An 11533-nucleotide genomic window follows, 5' to 3' on the forward strand; every position below is an offset into this window, starting at 1 on the left:
ATCGAACCGCGCCACGTGACCAATAAACCGTTCCTGCCAAGCACGGAGTAAATGGACAAATTCCTTCCTCTTTGCCAGGTCCCTAGCGCACGGTAACAGCGGTTGGCCAGCCCACACACCCGAGACACGGAGCCGTGTCCGGGAACCCGCGGCAGCAAACCCCGGTAGCACGTAGAAGCTACGCCACAGCCGGGCTCCCAAGAGCCACGTGCGGCCGGGGAGAGCAAAAACCCATGCCGCAGGGGAGCTCCTCTCTTTGTATTTCAGTATTAATATTTTTAATTTAAAGATTTTGTTGATAGTAGATGATTGACTGTGCTTTGAAACACATTGCACTGCTTGCACAAGTCAATCTCTTTATTTTTTTCTTCTCACAAGTGCTTTTGCACCTTTGACATGAAAGTGGTTCTTCCCATGCTAGAGCAAGATCCTGCACTGTTGGGATAGGAGCTCTGAAAGTCTGGAAGCAGACAGAATTTGATTGCAGCCTTGTGGCTTGTTAAAACCTATGGGTGACCACCTGTATTGAAGCAATCAGAGTGACCTCCTCCTACAAGGTATTGGCACTCACTTTTGTACTGAACTCCAATGACAATCGATTTCCCTGGCATAGAGCATAATGACTTTGCCTTCACTGGTCCCACACTGGTGCTTGGCCTTAGTCATTCTTGTCTTAGTGGGATGATAGTGGTGCTCAGGGAACACTTACCCATATTTTTCCTTTGAAAGAATGTATGGAGGAAAAATTAATCTTAGGAGAGGTGAGAAACAATCAATGAAAATTTGCAAAGAAAAAAGACTTAATTTTTATACTGTTATTCCAATGTCACATGTAGTTTTTTTAGCAAGTAGTCTCACCAATCTTTCTTATTCATTATACACAATAAATTAAATGTTCAATTTCTCACCCTCCTTGAACTTGGTCTCCAGTTTATTGAGTTAGAAGTAAAATGCTGATGCTTTCCTGCCTATGAAAGCTCTCTGTTCCTTGCTTAGAAAATCAATATTAATTTAACCTAGACCCTCAGATTTTACCAAGCTCCACCTAGAAAATATAAGGCAATGCAGGTAACAGGGAAAATAAGCATACATTTTCCTTTTTCCTGCTTTTTGCCAGTTGCCTAAAGTAGCAAAACAAAGCAGAAGTATGTTGTAGGTGATGGTGATGTTCATTAAGTTTTAATAACACTTTAATAGCCTCAACAACTCAGAATAAATGTGTTTTATTGCTCTTACTTCCTTTCCCCCTCCCTTCCCCACATCTCTGAGGATCCTGAAGCAGGAATTACAGCCATTCGTGTCACAGGTGAGCACAAGCAAACAAACTATGCTGCTGATTCTGGTAGCTGCCCATATATTATCTACAGATGTTTTAAAATTAAGGTGTAAAATTGGGTTCACCAGAACCTGAATGTAGGAATGCCTCAATTACACTCAGAAGCAACGAAAACAACTCAATGTCCTTTGAAAAGAGAGCCAAAGATTTTCCATGGAGTTTTTGCAGATAATACTTTTTTTTTTTTTTTTAATTTAAAATGTTTACATTTTTTATACATGTAAAGCATTGGTTCATGTGAAGGAGAAAAGATGCAAACTGAAATACACACCACAGAAGTTTTTTTTAACTTCTAGAATCAAATATAATTCTATAAATTATTCTCTTTCATGAGAAACAATAATCTACATCTATTGAACCGACCTGACCTTAGGGACCTATCTTTGCCGTAGGGTTATTTTTCAGTGTGGAACGGAACCTTCATTATGGAGCACATTGGGTTTTAAATAAGGAAATCCTCTGTCATAAGAAGAAAAATGAATTTTAAAACAACTATAAATGGAGAAGCTTTTCTTTAATAAATGTCTCAAATTATCCTAGGTAGCTCAGTGCCTTAGAAATGATGCAGATCTATTTTGTTATAGAGTGACATAGAATATTTATAAACTGCCCCTTGTGGCAAGACAGTAGAGGTCAAAGCAAAATGAAGCATTAGATATGACACAATGTATTAAAAAAATCAGAATCATTAGTCAGTGTCCAAAAATGAAACTTAGTAATACAGTGTTAAAATCCTAAACAAAGTATCTATTGCTGAATTCAATAAATATATGCCAAAATATTCTCCTCGGTGAGGTTGCTGCAGAAGCTCCTTTGCAGATTTTTCCTTGACTCAAGCTGCAATAACAAGATTCATGTAATAGAGGTTTCCTGCTCATACACTATCTTTAAAATTCATTTCAGGAGTCTATGCATATATTCTCTGCTGACCTCACTGTGATGCTGGGAGAAATCCGTTTTGCAAAAATTAGGCTGAGACCCTTCATGAGTCCAAGCTCCCAGATATATGCTGTTCACAGTTGCAACGGAAGCAAATTGACATCAGAATATCAAGCTGTACAGGGACTCACTCGTCAGCTTGTGATTGCCACAAAATGATCCCTGGAAATTGCCTAAGAAGCACCTTTGATAAGGTACCATAATGACATTCAGGAGGTCTAATTATCCAGACCTATTAATCTAATCTCTTGTATAAATTTGCCCACCATACAGTGAACAAGTCTACACGTGTCCTTTTTTCAACTATAAATGAAACAAAACATTGTTGTGTGTATGAAAGTAATAATTTTAAAGTGTAATCAATCAGCAACTACTTATTTCCCATTTTTTTTATTCCTATTTATAACTTCCAAAGAATATAAGTTGATAACTAATTACTATTGCACACATATATTTAAGTAATGAAATTATTTTTTGCAGTTTTTTTTTAAATAGTCCAATTCTTATACACTTATTTTTCCCTGATTGAATTATGATTGAAATTTATCTTTTTATTGTTGTTCTTGTTGACATGTGAAAAATATCTCAGTGAAAGGAAGTCATAGAGAAGGAAAGAACTTTATAACATGTGATAATTTCTAGAAATAGTGTTATGATATCTGATATTGTAGTGGAGTGATGAAAAGAACCAAAGAAGCTGAGCCTAGAAAATTCCAGACCTCTGCTAAAGTGAAAATAATCATATAATGGATGACTGGATAAAACCCCTTGACTCAGGGTAAAGTTGGCAGCTGACTGGGAGAGTTGTTAGAATAGTGATGGCAAATCATGCAGTATATTCTTCGGTTGATCCTGCCCTTGCACTGCCCTTTTGTGATGCATCCAACCTCTTTTGTAGCCAGCCATTTCTGATAACTCTTACATATCCTTCACAAATACACAATACATTAAGTACTCGCCTAGGAACTGTTTCAATATAGAAATCTCCTTGAGTTTGGGTAACTTAAAATTAATCTCTGCACAAATATATTTCCATATACTTTTTGCTTATTCTGCCAAGAACATCTCTATGGAAATGTATTTAAACACACAAGTATTTTAAAAGTTAAACAGGAACCCTAGAAAAAATATAAGCAGCAATACTTAAGTATTATTTAAGCTTATACAATTGCTGTAACTCAGTGCCAGAATTACTTATCGTTACCCTCAGAAAAAATAATTAAGTAGAAATTATACATTTTATATGGAATTTCAATCAGGAAACTTAGAAAGAAGGTTAGAAGTAAATTTCCTATATACATGAATTCTCAAGTAGACACACTTTTATCATTAAGCATTCTCATAGTTCCCTATGAGACCCAAATAAAATTTTCCATTTATATTAATTTTATACTTTTCTTCTCTGATTTTTATTATTCACCAGACTTTTTAAAACCTGTCCTGGTTTAGGGCAAATCTGGGAGAAAACCTGTAGAAAGCAAATTCAAGTGGCCCCTCTCTCAACTGGTTTGGAAAAAAAAGATTTCCTTAGAGAAAAGTGGAAAAAATGTTTATTTAACAGGCGAAGCCTTTGCCAGCACAAAAAATGAACAATATTAAACAATAAAACTTTCGCCTCTCTGAAGAGGTGACAAACTCAGAAAGTCCTTTTTGTGGGTTGTAGCTCGACTCACTCAGTCTCTCATCGGTCCCTCCGGCACTGGAAATGCTGCGGCCCAGGCCTAGCCCAGTGGCCACAGGTGCGAGCTGACGGTGCTCTTCTGGGCTTTCAGTCCAGAGCAGGTTTAAACAGTTCCAAGAAAAGGAAAAAAAAAAACCACAGTCCAGGGAACTTCTCTGCCTCTGCTAACAAAAATCTAACTAAAAGCAAAGGAGAGCTCTGTCCCGCCGTCTGTCCGTCTGCAGACAACACAGGAGCAGGAATGTGGAGGAGTGCAGTTTCTGAAAACAAACTGTTTGATTCTTCTTCTTCATCCCCGCTTTGCTCTCAGAACCAATCTATAGGCGCAAAGGTTATTTCTGGGCTAAACAGGCGAATGGGGATATGAGCATCATAAGGCTCCCATCAAATGCCCAGGACAAAACCTGAGAATAGGCTTTCACTGGAAATCCGGTGGTAATGGCATGAGAAGTGACATAAATTAAAATAGCTAAAATTTTGAGACAGCTTGGAGCCACCTCCAATTTTTGTCCAAAATAAACAAACAAGCACAAATAACCATAAGAAACAAAAATATTGTCTGGTTGATTTGTAAGTAATTTACTTAATTTATTACCTTAAAATAAAGCAATCTGTTTTCTTTCATCTTTTCCTTAAAAAATGAAGAGAATCCTTTTTATTTTTTTAAATTACAATGCCTACTCAAATAAATTGTTCAGACTTCAGTTCACTGTATTCTGACCCCACTCCCATAGGAGAATACACTCCTATGTTCAGTAATTCCCTGATGGAACTCCTCTGGTAGCACTGAGAGTGGTACAGATGAGAAATAAACTGCCATGGCGGAAGTCAAAACATGCATTTCATGTCTCCAGTGCTGGATAAGTCCTTTGGATCGTCATCAGGTTTATTCATGTGATTTAGGATAGTAACTTCAGTGTGATAAAAAAATATATGTGTAAAATATATTATTTGTGAAATTATTGTGTTACCTATGTTATCCTAGGTATGTTGCTTGTTCCCAGACAAAACTACTAATGGAATAAACAGAAACACTCATCTAAGTGATTCAATTTTCCTGATTTTTACAGTCTTTTTTCACAGGCTGAGAAGCTCAGGAAAGCTGCAGCAGATGCAACAATTGAGCCAAAATTTCAATTAGAAAAAGTGTTGACTGAAGCTGCCTGAGGTTTATTTTTTGTATCTTTATTTATTTACTACAGCTACATTGGAGAGGACAAGCTGTTATTCTTAGAAGAATAAACAAAACCTTTTATTGCTTTTTTCCATGTTATTATTTTCCATATATGAGGAAACTGAAAAGGGAAAAAAAAAACCCACAACACATCACTACAGCCAAAACCCAAGTTCCCCTTACCCCTCTTTCTTTCCCAGAAGAAAGATACTTCTATGGAAATATGTTCAGCAGGAACAAAAAACCCTTTGAGCAAAATAAAAGTAAAAAGGTAAAGAAAATGTTCCAGAATAATTTGGAAAAAAAATCCCAAGAGAAAATACTCCTTGTGGCAAGGTTAGCTGGTCTTTGTAGCTACATCTAATATGCAACATTATTCAAGTTTTATGTGCCAAGATAGATCTGGTAGAAAATGAATGGGCTGGAAGATGTCATGCATAATTTCAACTTTACATAGAAACAAACTGCAATTGTAAGTACATGTATCAATAATGCTTTAAAAATTTTTAAATGATAAATACACTCTAAAATTTATAACAAAATTATATCAGAATGAGGGAAATACAGAAAATCATAGATATCTTTATATATTTGCTGTATATTTAAACTAAAATACACTTTTTATTAAAAAAGTGCAATTAAGAAGTTTGAATAAAAAAGGTTAATGCATGCCCAGTAAGAAATGTTTTGTGTTGAGACTGATGAATGTGTGACCACTCAAGATGCCACACCTCTGGATATCTTTTCTAGATTTTCTTTTTAAGGGGTAAGTGATGTGGTTGGTGAACATACTGTTTGCCTCAGCATGTCTGGGTTTGTTTGGATTGTCTTGTATATTACAATAAAGTTTTATTTTATAATTGCTTAATGCTTTAAGAGATTATTTTTCTTTTATTCTTAGATCTGAGTAGTATTTCCTTGGCATTTCAATCCTTTCAATAAAGGATTATATCTTAAAATTAGGGCAAGGTAAAAGCTTCTACAGTGCAGTGTAGCATCAGATATCATATCAGGATTTCATAAACAAGTACATTTCTATATATATATAATAATCCAGACTTCTAGCTGAGTCCTAAGAAGGTAGTCAGTACATGAATTCAAGGTTATTCTGCATTATTTCCTTCACAATGGAGGACAAATGGTTTTATTTGATATTAATGGATGCAAAAGTTTTAATGTTCACTGATAAGACTAAGAGGTTAACACAATGGCAAAGCAAAGGAAGGCATAATGTCAACTGTGAAAAATATTTCTGCAATGTGAACTGAATCCTTTCATGAAGCCATATATCAGAAAGTAGATGTTTGTTTAGCAGGGATCCATATTCCACATAAACTAATTGATAAATTACAGTTTAATTGGCATGCAGACAGCTGAGATAAAGAGTCCCTTTCTGGAAATGGTTGGTAGTCTCCTATCAAATGACCTTCAGTCTCAGACAGAGGTTCTGCAAATACGATGTGAATTTATTATAGTCTTCAGCATTTATTCAAAGACACAGTGAACAACAAAGTCAAAAGAAATAAGGCTATCCATCATCCCCACACAGGTAAACAAAAAAAAAAAAAAAACCAAAAAACCCCCTCCCCCCCAAAAAAAAAAAAACAAACAGAAAACCACCAAACCAAAAAACAAACCAAGCTAGTTCTGTAACTTGTACTTCATTACTGCTTTGATTTGAAAATTCATTAATAGGAAACATTTTAAATAATGACAATATTTTACAATAATAAACAGCATCCATAGTAGCCATATTCCACTGTCAGTTTTTAAAGTCTTATTAGAATTAGGAAACTACCATAAAATTCTGGAAAAAAAGACCTTCCCTTCAAAAACAATCCCTTTTCAAAAACCCCATATTAACTCCTTACTAATGAAACTAATTCCCATATGTACACTTGTGTTTTTTTTTTTCCCCAGTAATTTTGTGAAGCATTTTTGTCCCTGGATCCTGCAAATGTTTGTACTCAGCTTCGCACAAGCTTGATCATGGAGTTAAGTTGAAATTCCTGAGTGACTGTGTGCCATCCAAGAAACCAGCATGAAAGCTACAGGAATAAATAAGGTTTGTTTCTTCCTAACCATGAAAATTGATTCATGTTTAACATTTGCTTTTCTCGTTATAAGCCTTGCCATGGAAACAAGTAAAGAAATTGGAATGTAGTTTTTACTGATGTAGCTTTCATTGTGGAACCTTCTTATATTTTCTTTAGAGCTCATTCTCTCAGTTTTTTCTCAGCTGGGTCTGCTTACCACTAAGTTGTTGAATTTGTCTGTTACCCACATTTTCTTATTAGCTAAGCATCTACTTGCTCACTTGCTGATTGCCACTTCATAAGCCTACCACAGAAAGAGGAAAAGGGAAAGGAAAAGGAAAAGGAAAAGGAAAAGGAAAAGGAAAAGGAAAAGGAAAAGGAAAAGGAAAAGGAAAAGGAAAAGGAAAAGGAAAAGGAAAAGGAAAAGGAAAGGAAAGGAAAGGACTAATTGCCTCTGTATGTCTTCTCATTTTGGCAGACTATTGAAGGAAGTCTAAGTTCTATAAACAATATGACTTAGCTTGGGAGTCTCATTTTAAAATTGGAAAAACTTGTTTTTATATGCATTGTCAGTCAGTATTTCTGCCATCTGCATCATTGTAAGAGTGGTTAGATCCTTTCCCTCTTGAATGTCTATGCAACAATATATGGATTGTTGGGAAGTTACAGAGTACTTTCTCATGCTTTTAAGTAGCTCTCATGTGTAATGTCCTTAACAGTCATGGGGCCTCACGTTTGTGTATTTGCTTCTAAGCATTAGGGGTAGCAGAAATTTTGCCTCCAATGGATTTAAAAGAAATTAATTTTCAGCAAAGCTCTATAGATGGTAAAGCATTAAAGATAAATGCAAATACAGGGTCATTAAGGAGCTAAACATGAATATTTTCACTTAACATAAAAGAACTGTAAGAAATGCATATTGCATTTGTTAAAAACATTTTAGCATAGAATCTTTCTATATAGAAGCCAGATATCTGCCACAATATTGTCTCTAACTTGAGGAGGACATTATGAAGACATGCTAATTTTATTTTCTTTAAACAGAACATTTACTTCAGGACTGATTTGTATTGGTTTTGCATGGCCTGGTTTTTTGTAGCAGGGGGGCCACAAAGATGGCTCCTGTGAGAAGCTGCTGGAAGCTTCCACCATGTCCAGCAGAGCCAACCCCTGATGGCTCTAAAAATGGACATGCTGCTGGCCAAAATTTGGCCCATGAGAGATGCTGCTAATTCACTTTGCAACTTTAAGTTGAGCCTGTTTTGCCCTTAAACTGTTTTCTCTCAGTCCTTATCTCACTCATGAACCCTTTGTTAGTTTTTTCCCTTCTCCACTCCCCAGCTGTAGCAGGGGAGGGTGAGCAAGTGACTCTCGTAGGTCCCTGACTTTGGGGCAGTGTCAAAGCACGACACTTCCAGAACCTAATTTTAAAAAAATGGCAAGTAGAACTTGAAGATATCACTGAAAATAATCTCATATCTCTTCAACTCCAAAGAAGTACTACTTGTCCTCAGACCTTCCATGTTTGTGCATTTCTTTTAATGTTCCTCATTAATATTTTTATTTAATACATTAGATGATTTGATTAGTTGTTTCTGAGAAGTAGACCTGGATCACTGAACACTGATGACTGACTGGCTTTTCCTGGGCAGGTGAATGGGGACTCTCATCGGAGTAGTTGAGCTGCATCTACAGGAACTGAGCTTGTTCTTGTGTACTGCAATGAACTATAGAAGTTATTTACCACAGGTAATTTTCTAATAATTTTATGATTTAATGCACTGTCCTTCCTTGAAATACATTGTATTTTATTTTCTTATGCTTCTCTCCCCTTATTAAAGGTTGTGGGTTTTGTTATTTCATACTCATTTTCACTCATTGCATTCCACATTTTCTTTCTTACTAGAGACACTTAGGTCTTGAAGCACTTTTACTGTTCTTGCCTTCTTGTTGAAGTCTGTGCAGTTAAAATCTTCCTTATCCCACAAATTGTCTGCTTTAAATGATTCTGACTACTTCCCACAATAAGAAAATCTTCTTGATTTAATTTTTATCATGAATCACAGCAGTGGAGCAGCCAGTCAGTTTTCAAATTGTCTCCCAACAAATTTTGAACCATAAAAGTTTACGTAACTTTGATTTTAATAAAACTCTCTTCTTCACTTTTTGTCCATCAAACATTAACATTAACATTAACATTAACATGCCCTTTAACACTGATATTCTAGTCATGCCTTTATCTTGATAATTCTGTTGGGCAAAAAGCAGTTTTGACGAAGTCCTTAACACAAGAAAAATACTTATGCTGTACTCCATGCCGTGTCTTACTCTTCCTGTCATCTCCCATCTCTTCCACCATCTACTGGAGAAATGCACAAGTCAAGAGACGAAGGAAGGAGAGGGTCAGGCTCTCCAGTAGTTGCTGGGGCTTTGCTTGAAGAAGTCCTTTAGCTGGGCATTATTTATGCAGAGATTTGTGACTGGGCTTGGAAAAAAAAAAGTCATAGTTTCTCTCATAGTTTTTGTCAGGGTAAGGGGTGAAAATTGTCATTGGAGTTGTTTCTCTGTCTAAGCTCCATTACCTGGATACCTTTTGTGTCTCATGCCTTAAATGAGCTATTGGCTGGTGTCCAATTCATCCTTTCAGAGAAATGTTGGTAGAGCTAAAAGCAACATATTTCTTGTAAGATGGGATGTAATGTGGCTTGAGAAGACTCTTTTCCAGAGTAGGTTTAGTTACCTTTCTTCAGAAAGAAATTCAACTTTCACATGTGAAACAGAGGGAAAAAGTGATGTTGTAAAGGGAAGTGATAGCTACAGGGAGGATAAATGTATTTAAGAGATCAAGGTGCCAACTGGATTAGTGACATATAGAAGACTGTATTTTGCACCAGGCAGCCTGAAAAAAAAAAAAAAAAAAAAAAAAAAAAAGGAAGAATGGGCATGAAAGAAGGAACAAAAATCCAAGTCTTATTTAGTTAAACTAATGCTACAGTTAAAAAACTACATTAAGAAATCTTTTGTGTGTCTTTTGCTTTATATTATCTTGGTTATATAAATTTTGACTATGTTTTATCCAATCCGTCGTTTCAAATACACTTGGGCTGAAAATGGTGCAAATTTGAGCAGACAGCTTAGAATAAGGTAACATTTTTCAGTTCTGCTACTTAATTAGCTACATGCCTGCAAGTTTAAGACAGCTCTTCCGGTGTATATCCTGCATAACTCCATAAGAAGTCAAAAGAGTGATACTGATTTACAGCAGCAAAAGAAATAATTCATCAGCTTTCCTATAATGGCTAGAAAGAAAAAGAAAAATATTCTAAAGTATTTTTTTCAAAAGTAGGTTGAGAGGGGCCAATCTGATTTTTATTTATGTCTCGACATATATCATATAGGAGATGAAAAATTGCTATAGGGGCTCTACGTGTGCTGGGAGCCCTTCTCCCGGGGAGACTTCGCCTGACAGTCGATCAGGGCAGAGAAAGCTTCGACGATTGGGCTGCAAGCGACCCCTTCTCCCTGCTGGTGGGGCAGATCTCCAGATGCCCGGGAAAAAAATGCCCGGGAGATTGGGCTATGGGAGGAGCCTTAGCAGATAAAAGCAACTAATTGCGCCACAACGCCCAGCCTGTTTTCTTTGGGTTTCTTGGAGGGATCAGGGGCTCGCCCACAGGATCATCTTGGCCCCCCTCTCCCCCCTCCTTCCTTTTCCTCCCTGCGGTCCTGCGTCTTCCCTGGCTGTCTGCCCTGCTTCACCGCTTCCCCGAGGCAGCTCGACACCACGGCAACCTAGCGCTCCGCTGTTTCCCCGACGGAGCGGCCGAAGCCGCCGTGCCCCGACCCTGACAACCCGCAACTGCTCCACGAGTGCGCCTGTACCCGCAGCAATCTGTTCCTTGGCAACGGGAGAGACGCGCAGCCCGCGGCCGTTCGGAACTCGCGCCTAGCGGGAGCCACGCAGACTCATCGCGGCTTGCAGCGCGCTCTCCACCTGCCGAGATGGCTAACAGGGAGCCCGGGGTACAGCGGTAACAATCTGTCCCGGTTTGCAGTTTCTCTCTCCGTCTCTCTTTTCCTCTCTTTGCCCCCTTTTCTCTCCCCCTTCGGTGGGAACACTTATCTTTCTGCATAAGTGAACAGTTCTCAGGTATAATATTGCTGCATTTGTGCTTTATTTTCATCCGAGAAATGTAGCAAAAAGAATCCTCCCCGACTTCCCTTTTAGAGAAGGACGGGACAGTAGGAAATGTTAAATACAGCAGAGTAAGAAAAATATGGTTATTGTTATTATTATATCAGAATTATATATGCTTAAAAAAAAGAAACATTCAAGAATTGAATGCAACTAAAACTGTGAAATATGG

The 11533-nt window shown here is 37.3% G+C and overlaps 1 long non-coding RNA gene across 1 annotated transcript; it reads right to left on the reverse strand.

The window, feature by feature from the left end:
* Positions 1-8755: 8755 nt before the first annotated feature.
* On the reverse strand, positions 8756-11010 carry LOC128803751 (uncharacterized). The gene is made up of 4 exons (XR_008435821.1): positions 10959-11010; positions 9907-10065; positions 9749-9829; positions 8756-9651 (listed from the first exon to the last, which is right to left on the reverse strand). It is a non-coding gene; the product is annotated as an uncharacterized LOC128803751 (long non-coding RNA).
* Between the last annotated feature and the right edge of the window lie 523 nt (positions 11011-11533).

This window comes from Vidua macroura, chromosome 2 (genome assembly GCF_024509145.1).
Source record: "Vidua macroura isolate BioBank_ID:100142 chromosome 2, ASM2450914v1, whole genome shotgun sequence".
Classification (NCBI taxonomy): Eukaryota; Metazoa; Chordata; class Aves; order Passeriformes; family Viduidae; genus Vidua; species Vidua macroura.